The 14,871-nt window shown below is 40.2% G+C and overlaps 1 long non-coding RNA gene across 2 annotated transcripts; it reads left to right on the top strand.

Moving 5' to 3' along the window:
* The first annotated feature begins 567 nt into the window (after window positions 1-567).
* LOC147599087 (uncharacterized) lies at window positions 568-6,984 on the top strand. 2 transcript variants are annotated; one of them, XR_015260048.1, is made up of 2 exons: window positions 568-739; window positions 6,489-6,984. It is a non-coding gene; the product is annotated as an uncharacterized LOC147599087 (long non-coding RNA). The 2 variants fall into 2 exon arrangements; XR_015260047.1 differs by lacking the exon at window positions 6,489-6,984 and adding an exon at window positions 1,709-3,559.
* The last annotated feature ends 7,887 nt before the right edge of the window (window positions 6,985-14,871 follow it).

The following is a 14,871-nucleotide window of genomic DNA, read 5'->3' as shown; positions in this document are numbered from 1 at the left end:
GGGAATAGCAGAGGAACTTTGTTTTCATGCAAGACTTCTGTTGCAAAGACCTGTAGGAGAAAGTCCTGAATAGCAAGTAAATGGAATTTTATCTTCAGGGTAGCTATTTATTTATTTACAGTACTGTCATGCTTGGATGGTTCAGTCATGGACTGGGACCCGATAATGTCAGGTCTTGTACAAACACAGATCAAAAAGAGAAAGCTTGCCCCAAAAAAACTCTTTCTCTTATATATATAGTTTACACACACAAGCAGAAAGAAACACATGATCGTTTATCATCATAATATCTGTATAGACAAGGTTTCAAGTAAACGAGGGGAGAGTTGACTATTGCAGCAATAGTATTTCCAAAGAAATTTCAGACTAGCAATTAAAAAGGGGCTTTTTGAGCAATATGGAATATGCTTTAGCCAGACCTGGTCTGTAAGCATCTCATTTAATTGCTGTTACATTACTCAAATTGCTGCCTTGAGGCTCCAGCCAAGATCAAGCCCCACTTCTGATAAACAGGCACTATGCCTTACTTATATCATCAAGTAAGACACAGGCTCCATCCACCCTGACACTGAGGCACCGGAATGCATCCAAAGAAGAGTAACGAAGCTGCTGACGGGTCTAAGAGACCAAGTCCTATGAGGAGCAGCTGAGGGAACTGGGGTTGTTGAGTCTGGAGAAAAGGAGGCTCAGGGGAGACATTATCTCTCTCTACAGCTACCTGAAAGGAGGTTGGAGTGAGGTGGGTGTCGGTCTCTTCTCCCATGTAACAAGTGACAGGACAAGAGGAAATAACCTCAAGTTGCACCAGGGGAGGTTTAGATCGGGTATTAGAAAAAATTTCGTCACTGAAAGGGTTGTTAAGCACTGGAACAGGCTGCCCAGGGAAGTGGTTGAGTTACCATTCCTGGACATATTTAAAAGATGTGTAGATGTGGTGCTTAGGGACATGGTTTAGTGGTGAAGTTTGCACTGCTAGGTTAATGGTTGAACTCAATGATCTTAAAGGTCTTTTCCAATCTATAATTCTATGAAATGGTTATATGACAGGTACAAAATTATTCCCCCACTTCAGCGGTGACACACTTGTCTGAGTAATTCCCTCAACTGATGAGATTTAGGCAGCCCCCTCTGGAAGGAAACAGTGAAAAGGGTCACACACTGACCTGACGGTAGCCTAGGTCTCCTGGAGCACAGCTCAGAAACGTTGGAAATGAGAATATCTCCTGCTCCATTATATTCTTTGCTTTATTGTAGTCAGCATCAATTGATCTCTACAGTTAACTTACACATCTTTTTTTCTTTGCTCCATCTCCCCTTTACTTTTAGGAATTGTGATTGTCTCTTCCTCTATGATTTGTTTAATATCAGAGGAGGAGAAAGAGAGAAAGAGAGATGCTCAGTCTGATGTGAGAACACTTTTTCCTTTGTATCAAAGAACCATCTGCTAATTTACAAAATACAAACAAAGTTACTGGATGTGCAGCAACCCCTGTTGGGAAGCCAGGCACAAACAGAGCCTCTACCACGTCAAGGAGTGCTGTGTTTATTCTGGAATGCACAGCTCGCTGGGTTTCTTTTATCTCTGGGTATTTTTCCTCCTTGTTCTCATTTTATTGATCCAAGTTCAGCATAGTAAATAAGCTCTAGCAAAATAATAAATATGGAATATTTATAGAATTTTTTTCCTACTGTAAAATCACTTTTCTAGATTGAAACAGAAATCATATGGAGCAGCAAATATTCTGCAGGCTGGTGCAAGAAAGGGTGACAGCCCTGCCTCCTCCAACCTCACTGTTTTGAAGCCCTGGTCACTGTCGACCTTCTGTTTTCTGAGCAGTTGGGTGACCCAAGAGTCAACTTGGTCAGACAGCTCTTTTAATCCTCTCTCCCCGCCTCCTCTGCGCACCATGCAGGGCAAGGCACAATGCAACATTCCGGAAATATCTCAACCTTGTGCTTTTTCAGTTGTTCTGCAACTGAGAAATAGGGAAAAAAAAAAAAAAAAAAGAAAAAAAAAAGAGAAGCAGGACATACCTCCCGTGCTCCTAATCTGCAGCGAGCAGAACGACGTGCTGCAGTTACTGTGGTCAGCCAGCTCACTGTGGTCTCACCACAGATTGTGAGAACAAATGTCACCCTCCAGAAGACAGAGAAAAGAAATCATCCAGAGGGAATTTATGTAAAGTGGTTACGTTAGTAGTAGTTTATGCTTAGTGTTCAGACCTTTTTTCTGAATTTCAGCTGGTACTGGGTTTTTAAAACAGACAGAACTATTTAAATACGTGTAGATAGACCTGCAAACCTGTCTCCTACAAACTGGAAGTCTGTATGGCAAAGATAAGGCTGTGGACAAAGTACGACTAACACAATACTCACAGAACAGGCTACTGAATGACCCATTTTTTTTATAAGCTGGACTAAAATGCCTTTGAACTGGGAGGGTTTGGGCTCTATGTTTTCATATGAATTTAGCATTTGAGGATCTTACCACACTGACAGGCCTGAAAGGCGCAGTCCTGTATTAACAGAAATAAAGAACAGAGACGGCAGCAAGGATAAACTAAACACGTTTTTCTCTTCCTCATGCCTCAGCTCAGGTGAAAAGAAAAACACGAAACCCCAAAAATTTAAAATAAGTCAGTATCCCCAAGAGAGTCTGCGTGGACAGTGGAGTCTGGCACATAGGGCCAGCCTGACACAGTACATCTCCACAGCACAGCTGTATTAGCAGAGACATAGCTCCATGTGAAAGCAGCTTCCCCATTTCTGAACCCAAACTGCTTCCCAGAAGGACAAGAGGGTGTTTTCTGGACCACGTTTCCCAAGTCTGGTGGATCTGGGAGTAGGTCACAAAGTGCCAGCAGCTCCCTGTCTCTGTGCCGGTGGCATGGAGATGTGCTGTATCTCTGTGTCCGCTCCAAACTCGGGCTCCCTGTGCAGACTGCTGATAAGGATGTCAGCTGTAGTGACAGGCTCTTTAGCTATGGACACGTGCCCATCAGCAGGCAGGCTGAGGTCACCAGGCTCACTGCACAGAGCCGACACGGAGAGTTCTTATCAGTAACAACTTACAGGCACCAGCTTCCAGGATATTAAATGGTGACACAGAAGCCCTGACAATAGTGTCAAACGGAAAAATAAATATAAATTTAAACTTGCAACTAAAGTCTGATGCGTTGCAGAGATGCAAATGCAAAAATAAAATCAGGAAACAAATCCATTGTGTTGTAAAATCCCAAGATGCAAATGAAAACAAATGAACATGAGATTGCCCAGTGTCTCACAAAAGCAGGTCTAAAATTAAAAAAACCTTTTAAATATTGCAATCTCAGATACCAATATGGAGTGTATGCAGGTGTGTGCACCCTTATACAAGCATCCAGCTGGTATAAATAAGAATTAAGTATGTTATAGTTTGTCATGTAAGCTGACAGTCCAAGGATTCCTGCACAAATTGCCATACTTAAACCAAAGACTCATATTTCCTGCAAAACAGATAGAGGCTGCATTAAGAGTGGACTTTTCAATATGTAACTTATGCATAATAAACAACAAAACTATTTTCTATGATGTTTGAGCTAGCTATTCAGTAATCTGACGCTATACCTATGCTAATATTTGCTCTGTGTGTGACAATGTAATTTCTGCATCCCTCTCCTTCCTTTCCATCCAAGAAAAGCCCAGTTTGAGTGAAAACTGATAAAAGTGAACTTGGATCCAGTGGAACCAGTAGGAGATCTGATAATTTATAGGAGACAAGATTTTTCCCATTATATTTTAACAAATGCTCCTGAGATTTCCAGCAATGCCCAATCCACTGACCTTTCAGCTTCCTCTTGGTGGAACGGAAGCCGAGAAGCCATGAATACGACTGTGCAACATAGCAGCTCATTTTGCTATCTAAATTATCCCCTGCATCAAAATGCAGATTGAATGCGCTGCCAACAGTAGCTCTGACAACAGTAAATGGCAACACACAGGTGCCAGTTAGCGTTACCTCCCAGGGCAGGCTGTCGTTATTCTCCACACAGACATGGAAATATGCTCACACCTGAGTCCCACGCCATCATGGAAACCCTCACAGGCACCGTGGATAGGAATCCTATCAATGAAAAATTATTTACATCCAGTCTACTTTTAGAAAGCTACAAATGTTTAATGAGTACAAGCAGGCATAGCTTTTTGGAAGGGTTAAAAACTTAGTTTCAGATAAAGCCCTGTCACCAAAGTATTTTTCTGCTTTTATAAGGAAAATCTCCATTTTCAAGAAACATTCTACTATTCTAAGATATTTCAGTACCCTGCAGTATTTCTACTATTTCCAGGACAGTTACCACAACCTTGATATAAAGCTCATCTGACATAAAGATTCCTTGCAGGTGTCATTATCAAAAATGTGAGCTTGGAATGGGAAGATGCTGGCTATGATTCCTACAGACCTGAACGGGAAAGTTCACTCAAATGGCCAGGCTATCACGTAACATCTTTTTCCCCGTGAAGGGACTACACTGAATATATGAGGCTGGAGCTGCTTTAAATAGTTTCCATTGCTCTGTGTACACAGCATATGATTTTTCCCTATCATCCTCCAGCACTTTTCCATTGCAGCCTTCAAACGTCACACAGTGCCTTACGCACCTATCAACTCTCATACACCATGGGGTGAATTTCAGTTTCACTTATGTTGGCATAATCCCACTAAAGCCAGAAGGATTGCCTGGGTTTGTCTGAGATCAGAAGACAGCCTCAAGTTAGGCTGAGCTACATAAGTGTTTGGAAGGAGCAATTATGTTCTGCAGCGAAAGATGAAGGTTTCAGAATTTAGACTGACATAGGAGTTAATATTCCCCACACATGCATGTACTAACTACTGTCACTGCTTGGCCTTGGGAGGTATTTTTGCTGAGAATGCCTTTTTTTTTTTTTTTTTTGCATAGGATAAAGCCAAATTGCTGATCATTTTGAGTTCTTAATAAATAAAATCAGCATTGCATCTGATATCATTAGCAGTAGGGAGAGTGGTCTTTCTGGATAATAGCAATGTATTATGGCAGAGTATCCAGATACTATCAGCAGTGATAGATTAAATTGATTAGAGGAGAGGAAAGAAATAAAATTCAACCCAAGCTCTTGCTGCAGCAGCAACAAGCTAAAATTCTTATTCTCTTCTTGTCCCAAACGACTTGGCATTGCTTGGGCTCTCAAACAACTGTCATATTTCACACCAGAAATGCTGCATTCCAGTTTGAGTTTGTGTTTTAAATTCAGTTTTGTAAAGCATTGTGGGATTTTCCAGACTGAAAGGCATCATATATAAATTTAAAATATTATTATTATTTCAACATTATTTATGGATACCATCTGTTCGTAACTCTGTTACTGTCTCTTCTTTTTAATGTTCTTATCACAGACTGCCTTGCTTATTGCTTGCTAAATTGGTCAGAATTCAGTTCAAGCTATCTTTGAGTTATATGTTTACCTCAATGAGTGCCTGCCAAGAATGATGTTTATGGCATATCTTGCATTGATTTTAGAATTTCTGAAAGTAATAAAGCACTGAATGAGGTTCATTTCTTCTCACAAATTAGAATCTGTCATATTAATAGAGTCATATAATCCTGTCATCACTTCCATTTGTTTCTTTCATCAGACTGCTAGGAGAGAGAGGTCAACTTTGTGTTCATTTAGGCTGTTTGTTTAAAAGGCCTAGAGGAAGCTGTTGGTTTATTTTTAAAATCTTCAGGAATAATCATTCCAAACCTGACTCTGCAGCCCCTTTGTGTAGAACAACCTTATTCTAGGAGCCGCCAGGTTGGCACCCATGGGCGGGGCACTGCTCATGGCAGCAAGAGGACAGGACCAAGCTCTCCATCACTCGCAGTGACAACGTTGCGAACGGAAGTTGCCCACGCAAAGAACTTGGTCCCCATTGCCTTCTCCTCTTATCCTGCTCTGAGGCAGCAGGGTGGGCTATACCCCATTTCTTCCTGGGTACAACATCTGCCGTGTGAGTAGAGATCGTGCAGATCCCCACCTCCGCTCTTCCACAACGCTCTCCATGGCTGAGGTTGGTGGGATCGGGATTACAACTCAGCACTGGTTAGTGAGATGCAAAGCACACGGTATTTCTCTGGGATGGTGATGGTGACACTCGCATACCATGTCCTCATTACGGTTCTGCCTACGGTCACTATTTAGTCCGTATTTCCTCTTTTAAAACCTGTCCAAAGTATAAATCTTTGTATCAGGTGTTGACACGTCAGCTTTCACAAGCCTTATGCAAACCATGATGTACAATTCAGGCGGAAAAAATCTCCAAATAGGATTAGTGAAGTTTCATCAGAAACTATGCAGCAGATCCACCAAATAAACTATTATCCCCACCAGCAGCCATTGCCACACTACAGCTGCCTGGGATTGTGTTTTCTTGGTTTTAACTTCGTAACTCCACTTTCCTTTTCCTTCTTGCTTCCTCTTGGCTGACACAGTATATAGCTGCTGAAGTGATCCTCTAGCCAGGAATGCTGGATGAGCGGCTGCCTGTGGATTGGTGCCAACACTGCACTGGAAACTGGAAAGCTGCACAGACTGGCTTGCACCCGTGTCTCCTTCCAGACAGATAAAAAAAACCCAGAGGTCCTCGTTGGAGACTGCTGACCTGTGAACTCAAGTTTTTCTCCTACCTGCCCCTGTGGACACATCAGCATTTTAGGGGGCTGTACACTAACCGTACATGATGCCAAGTTGAGCTTCCTGCTTCTCTCGCTGGGTTTTGAGAATGCCAGGCTGAGATCTGTGAGGTATCAATTATATCCTGAATGTATCTCTCAAAATAAATGTTTTGTGCATTTTTGTAGCAGATCACCCAATAATAGCACATAGCTCAAGCAACTAACGGAGCACAAGTCCGCTTCCAATGTGTCAGATAATAATTGTGCTGTAACACCACAGTGCATACATGAATAAATACAATTCTAAATTCAATGAGATATTTTCCTTCTGCTTCTCCTCCTGCTGCAAATGAATACACCAGCAATTAATTACTGTGCTCAGCAACTCCCTGCAGCAATTGAGTAATAGATTCATTTTCAGTCCCTTGTCTCGTAACCTTTCAGATAAGTTTCATGGGTCTGGAATGGCAAGCATAAAAATATATGGTTTTGTTCATTTAATGTTGGTAAACAGCTCTCACACACCAGCCATAACTTTCTCAAAGTTCTGCTCCACTGCCTATAAATACTGCAGTATATTTGAATATTAGGATCGTTTGAGCTCACAGCCAAGAGTAAGGGATCTTTCTAAATCAGAAATGTTTTCATGTTACATTTTATGGTAAAGGTTATTTTTATTCAAATTACTAACATTTGAGAAATAGTATGATACTAGTTCTTACTAGTTGTCAATCATTTAGGTGGTTAGGACTGCACCAGTATATCCTGACCTCAGTAAACTCACTGGAAGTTCTGCCACTGACTACAGCGGAGCTGGAATTTCACCTGAGTCACTATTTGCGTATCACTAGAAGATATGAAGAACTGAAACTAATATGCTTTCATCACACCTCTGCTGTTTTAAACAATTACTTTTAAGATGCACTGTTAAAAGTTGCTGAGCCTTTCAGGCGTTACAAAAAGGGCTTCCCATATCAAGAAAACCACAAAGCTATTTCCTGATCATATTTTGCAAGCATTTCAAGTCCGGTGAGGTCATGTGCCTGGAGCTGACAGCACGGCACAGGACGAACACTGAACAGACACTGCCCAAGTGATGAAAGGCAATGCAACGCTACGAGTGTCTTGATGACAATATTATCTACTGTTGCACAGATGTCTCAGAAAAAGCCAACTTTCTCTGGTTCTCCTGGGCAAATGCAAGTCCAAGAGGGGAAAGCACAGGGACTGGGCAAAAATAGGTAGGGGGAGCAATCTGAAATCCAAGCTTTCTGAACCTGAAATGAGTCCAAAGATCCTTGGGGAAATGACTTTCCAAGCTGAATGAGCAGCAAGAGTAGATCGGCACAGCTGGAAAATAAACCTCCTGAATCTTACAGACCAGGTTTCAACCCTGAATAGTACCACATCTGCAATATACCAAGAATAATTAATAAGAAAAAAAATAAGTCTGAGCTTTCTGACTGGAAACACAGCATACCCCTGTGCTTAAGAGTAATGGATTGTGACTCAATTCCACTTCTGCTCCAACTGGGCTGTACAACCACTGATGTCTTCAACATCATCTTTCAAGCCAGTGACCCTCCTGGCCAGATATATAGTGCCCAGCAAATAAAGGCTTTGCAAACAAATTATTAAAAATAAATAATTCATACCAAAAGTTCTAAGGTGCCACTTCAGCCAAGACATCAAGAATAAGGTTACCATGAGTTAAAACTGGTCATGAAGTATTTGTAAAAATCAAATGTTAATGGAAAAGCAAGGAAAACTATAAAATGTGTTTCCCAAGTTCTGTCTAGCTTTACTCCTTGCATGTCTGCTCAATGAATACTCATGCAGCTGTGACTAATTTATTAAGCCTGAGCTCAAGAATACACAGGACACATACTAAACTCTGCTGTCCCTTCTCTAAGAAGTTTTTATTTGGTTATTTCAATCTGTCAGGTATCTAGATAGTGCATCTCAAAAATGGAAGAAAAACTGAATTTCCCTCTTGCTGAATAGTCTGTCTTGATCTTTTTGCATATAAATGCTGGCAATGCACTGGGTTTAGAGGCAACCATATCCCTAAACTAGTGACTAGAGATGCTTCTGGACCTGGCATTTGCTTCTGTAAGCTGAGGAATGTCTGCAGTCCCTTAATACCACCATACAGCTTTCTTGTTACAGCTTGCCGTAGCATCTACAGTTGACATTTCACAATTTCACAGTGGAATTTCTCCCACTGTCTTGATCCGCGTAGGTGCCAACAGTGACTGAAGTCTGCCTTCTAGGCACATGGGATTTACCAGTCTTGACTCCACATTTTGCAGGGCTTCGCCAGCCACTTGGCGTATTCCACCGAGGACAAGAGCCATCACTCACAGACTGGTGACTTGGCACATCAGGGATAAGCAATACCACATGCTAGCAAGTGACTTCACTAATGGTGTCTGGAGACCATCCACCATGGAAGACGCAGTCCTTTATCTCTGCAGTTATTCACTGATCTTCGTTTACAACCTTTGCAGTGGGGACTTACCATCCACTCTCAATGTGTGGGGCTCCCAGGGGCCAGCGTAGCCACTCCCCAGAGTACTCAGATAAAGTCATGGTTATTGTCTGTCTCCAGCCTTTCCCCAGTAACAGCAGACTACCGTAGACTGGGGCTACACTACAGATCTGACATACAGAGAGATTCAAAACTTGTTTGCAGCTAGCATCTGTCTTATCACTTCTCCACTTAAAAAAAAAACCAACCAACTAGCATATAACTGCTGCTCTTTTCTTTGTACCTAAATCTTCAAACTTACATTCTTATTGTAGAGATTTAGTCAATGGAGTCAGGCACACTAAAAAAAAAAAAAGAAAAAAAGGAAAAGTTTTTTTGCACATCACATCAAAAAGCAATCTTTCAGAGACGAATCGTTTCTGAAAGATTTTGTCCAGTGTTAGTGCACTACTAACCACTTTTCCATGCTGCCTGGGCCTCTGGAAACAATTGAAACCTGAGAAAACACAAGGGATACGTCCTCATTTTCTATTATATTTTCTTAATAGGATGGCAGGTGAGTCAGAGTTGAGACTTCATTTGTGCAGGAAGTCCATGGATCCAACTTTAATCATCTACAAATAACAATAAGGCAGAGTAACAGGAAGGAAATAACCATAGGGTTGATTATCAAGAGAACCCATATTTCTGTCCATCTCCAAGTAACCTTAGTTCCTTCATTTCAGTCTCCTGTTCCATATAGATGACAACAGATCATAGAAACGTTATGAGGGGATTAATTACTTAATGTCCTTACTTTGCCTTTGAAAATGTAAAGCTCTGTGTTGCCTAACAGTTTAGGTGGATGTTCAAAGGGATTTACAAAAGTACTTAAGCAGGTTAAATGCCTACATCCCACTGACTCTCAAAGACCTTCCATAAACCTGACACTATAAATGGAGTAGAAATAAGGGAGAATGCTGTCTCCCCATCTATACTGGCCAGGATACTGGAACAGTTTTTCAGACTCTCTTCTAATGACTACACCTTAGTCATAGTCAGCCTGTTTGCTCCTGGCTGACACAATGATTTGAAGTAGGTATGTATCTGGCTCAATGTCTTCCATGTCTCAAACCAATACCTAAAATCAACAGGAAGCTTAAACCCTTAAGGTGCTACTGGCTGGACAGGGTTTGTCAGCTGAATGAGACCAACTGCTACACCAATTGCTGGACATCAACAAAACGTACACATACAATGACATTAGCGTGGTGCAGATGTACAATGTGCCAAGTGCTCTGCTGTAGCTACCAAATTGTTTGAATTTGTCTTGGATTACTCTGTATTACTCTGGCATAGCTGGCACATATAGACTCCCATAAGCAGGACTCCTCCCAAACCAGAGACCGCAATAAACTGGCCGTAGAGGCTCTCTAATTGTATTAAGCTGCTGTTGTAACCAGTTGCATTTCTTCTCTCTATTGAATGCTCCTTAAGACATTGCTTCTGAGTTGCTTTCACCATCAGGTCAGAGATCTCGTAAGGAGGGTTCAGAGACAGCAAAACTAGCCAGGCTTTTCTAACAAATACAGCTGCTCAGCGCAGTGACCCAGTCTAGTATGACCAAAGGTGTACATGGAGGCTGAAAAAACCCAGCTATAAGCTGCCTCCCCTGAGTACAAATATAGCTGCTGTGTAGGTGAAGGTCAGCTGCCCACAAGTAGCCGCTCTATTTCTGGGGTAGGTTTTGCAGCCTGTGTTGAACTGCCCATAATGTGGCAATTTTGGGCTATCTGCACCCAACTGAACTGGTTTCAAATGTCTACCATAAGCCTTACCCCTGGATCCAACAGTGGATCTACGCTACCAGCAGTTGAGAGTTAGAAAACTGGTTTTGTCATCAGAGAGGCATAGTGAAGGATAAAAAAAAAAGAGGCTTAAATTACACTTTTAAATGAGCTAGAGAAATTGGCTAGTGCAGAATGCAGCAAATGCTTTACTCTCTGGTAGGCAGTACATCTTACCAGGAGCATAAAATGATCGAACTCAGGGTTTTGTCCCTTGGTGATTACATGTATCCAGGTGGAATTTGAATTTTATAAGCCTTCAAGCCCAAATTGTCTTAGGAGCTGTCTGTTTAAAGAACACATTTCTCTCTGCACATTTTGGTCAGCACTATAATCAAGGGAGCCACATATGCTGGATCCTATTCAACTTAATAGATAGAAATTTGGCAGGAGAGTGTTCTCCATATGGGGTTTTCAGCTGTAGAAAAGCTTGTGCCTTTGCTATAAAATAGATTGGGATTGTTCCTTTCCAGAGAAGGCTGCCTCTTCATCTAGATGGTTGAGGAGAACTGGATTCAAATGTGAGCTGGCTCTTTATGTGGAATTGAGAACCAGTGGAAAAAAAAAAAACACACTGGCTTTCAAAGGGTGTTTGTGATGTTCCCCTGAAATTCTGAGGGAGCTAATACCCATTTTGTCTTGATTGTATTTTTGGTTTAAGTTTTATGAAGAGCACCAAGGGAAATGGATTGGCACATCCATCAAATACAACTTGTAATGAATAAATTTGTCTTTCCAGTCACCGATCTAACTGTGAAGGTGCAGAGTAGAGTCGGAAGGTTCGGCGGTCTAATAAAAAAAATAGACCAGAGAACATTATGCTGAAGTTATTTCACCAAACAAAATTATACTGGGATAAATGTACAAATAAACTTTCTCAATATACTGCAGGTATGATGGCTTCATTGTACAGGCACAACTTTCCCATCAAAACAAAGAAGTTTAGCCTGACATAATTAATTTGTGGAGGCAAAGCCTAACATTTCCATAGTTGCCACAGGGAAAGCAAAGAACAATTGTAAGGATCGGAAAAAAACCTCACAATGAGATTGCTGGGAATAATTCTAATAGCATGAAATTAATGTAAATCACAAATAGCTCCTGTGAAGCTAATGTAAGAATCTATGAGAAACCAGAATCAAGTTCAATAACCTAAATATGAATCACTGAGAAAATAAAAGAAAAAAGCCTGACCACAACAGAGAGATTTAATAATATATTAAATTAATAGTAACACTGAATGATCCCTAAAGGAATAAATACTTCCCTAATAATATTCAAGTCACATGATAGAAGTTTCTTGCAGGAATGGTGTAAGTCTTAATGATTATATTGTCTCAGCAAATCTTATGGAAGCTACACAACCCAAATGGATCCCATTACAGCTTTCAGAAGATGCCTCTTTCCCAGCTGGGTAACAGTTGCCTAGTATAACGGATGGTAACAGGAACGTTATCAGGTAAAGCAGATATACAGAAAACTACCTAGAATCTATTTAACGCTCCTGCTCCATCGTTCTAAACGTTTGCAAGTCTCTTTTCCTTAAATGGTTGTTTTGTGGCAGCTCCTCAAGGAAGAACAGCTAGGAGCCTGGCATGGCTTGCACAATACAAGCAACTGCAATTCTTTCACTACTGCTTTTATACAATTGATATAATTAATGTCTTTAGGTTCAAAATTAATAAAAATCACGTACAATTCACTGGAGGATTTGTTCAAGAATATGTTTAAATTACGTTTGTGCTCCTTAAAAGAACTGAAAATATGTCCCTTAACTAGTTTACTGGTTCATTCTTTGAAGATGTTTGTGTCTTTGCAACAGAGGTTGGGACGAATTAGAATATAGTGTATTCTGAGATGGTGCCTGTGTTTTCTCAGCACTGCCCTGCTTTGGTGAGGCATTGGCTTTTGTTGCCTAAATAGGCTCAGATGTGTCACTCTTATTACCAAGGGTTATTTAATTCATTTACTAGGTCATTGCTTGGGATAATATATGCAAATTGTACATATTAAGAGTGATATGAATTACATCAAGCATTGCCATTTATGTGGAAAATTCATCAAATGTTAATGTAAAATCTATAAATAGAAAGAATAAAATAATAATAAAACATGAATGTGCAGCAAGCATAAAAAATGAAGATCCTTAACTGCCCATTTATTGAGCAAATAAGGACAGCATATCCTTAGCCAGTAAGCAAAAAAAGGCAACAGAAATTGCCTGTGTGTTACAGTGACACTGATAACCATTTAAATCAGGTCCCCAGTATTGTGACAGGGTATGTGCTTGTGAATGGGGAAAATGAAAATTCATGTCATAAAGGAATTCCAACAACTGTGCTGGTTAGAAAGTGGTAGGAGAGATATAAAAATAAGCCCACAGACTTAGTCTTTATGACAAAGCTAATCACAGATTGCTTGGGCGCTACACCAAACAGTTGGGAAACACTATAAACCCAAGAATAGTGTTTTATATCACTCTGAGTCTGTATTTCGTATTTCTGTGATACAAATGTTCTTGCTTGCAGGTACAGCCTGAGATGTTACTGGCTAGCCATAAAGTGTCCTGAATCTGTAACAATTCATTTTTCTCATATTGTAAGAACAAATAGTCACTTATCATTCTAGTATCTGGCAAAGAAACATCCACAGAATCTCATATAACCCTACATAATTTGACAAACTGGCAGGCTTTTCTAAAATGGAATAACTGAATAAAAATGAAGACCATTAATGATGATTAGAAACATTACAAAGAGTGAAAAAATTAGTAAAATTGTTTCTTATAGACTGCTTATGAGAGGAGCATTTTTGTAGAAATCACGCATAATTATTACTCAAGGAGAGAATGTATCAAAGGTAAGTTACTCAAATTTTCACTTTTTTAAAAAAAGTTCTCATTATCATAACCTGAATTGCTACACTTCAGAAGCACAGTTAACTTCTCCCTTTTTTCCTAGTGATTCTTATGTTTCCCTCCTCAGTTGTTTCAAATCAAGTTCTCCTTCTCCCATACGCTGATAAGCATTTACAACATCATACGTCCATACTTTCAGCACACTTTCACAACATCAATGTTGGGCGTGTTAATTTTGCTCTTGTGACTGCTGCTTTAACTGAAGCAATTTTTACTTTTCTTTAAAATTCCAGATGTCATCAATTTCTTTTATCAGTCTCTAACAGAAAACATACCTAAAGACTTTTCAATACATATTGCTAGCCTTTATAAATCTCAATCATAAAATAGTGAAGCGTTGCTTAACATCTGCTCATCCTTGGAACAGAGAGGGGAAAAAAGGCCCCACTCTTCCAACGGCAGTTGTGCAGCTTTCGCAAACAGGCCCATGTATTTCTGTGCTGTATGTTGCACAAGCAGACTAATAAATCACTGAATGTTAATTCCCCTAACAAACAAGTTTATTTAAGCACGATCCTCTCAAATATGATCTGCTTTTCCTGTTTTACATTTGCTCATTTTGAAATACACTATTTGTATTACCACACAGGGCCAAATCCTGCAGTGTTGGTTTCTTTCTAATAAATACTAAACTCTTTAAAAAATCCAACTTAAGATCAGTGCTAGTGAATTAGCTTTTCTTTGAATGTGATAGTATCTTGATAATGTAGTTAAACTGAAAGCAGGTAGCCTTCTTCTTCTCAACCAGAGTTATAGGATAGTTACCCAAGTCATAACTGTAGACTATATATATTGCTATAAATAACTATAAATATATTGCAAAATATATTTAGTTTACTTACAGGATGAGAAAGACAGTGTTCTGTTGGTTAGGTTGATTACATATGGCAGATACAACAGGGAGGAGGACCTATTTTACTGATGCTTGGACAAACCCTAAAGCACAGAACAAAAACCCTACTCCTG

This window comes from Chlamydotis macqueenii, chromosome 13 (assembly GCF_036417535.1).
Source record: "Chlamydotis macqueenii isolate bChlMac1 chromosome 13, bChlMac1.mat, whole genome shotgun sequence".
NCBI lineage: Eukaryota > Metazoa > Chordata > Aves > Otidiformes > Otididae > Chlamydotis > Chlamydotis macqueenii.
Note: the sequence above shows the minus strand (reverse complement) of the source record. Positions and strands in the feature narration are given on the sequence as shown.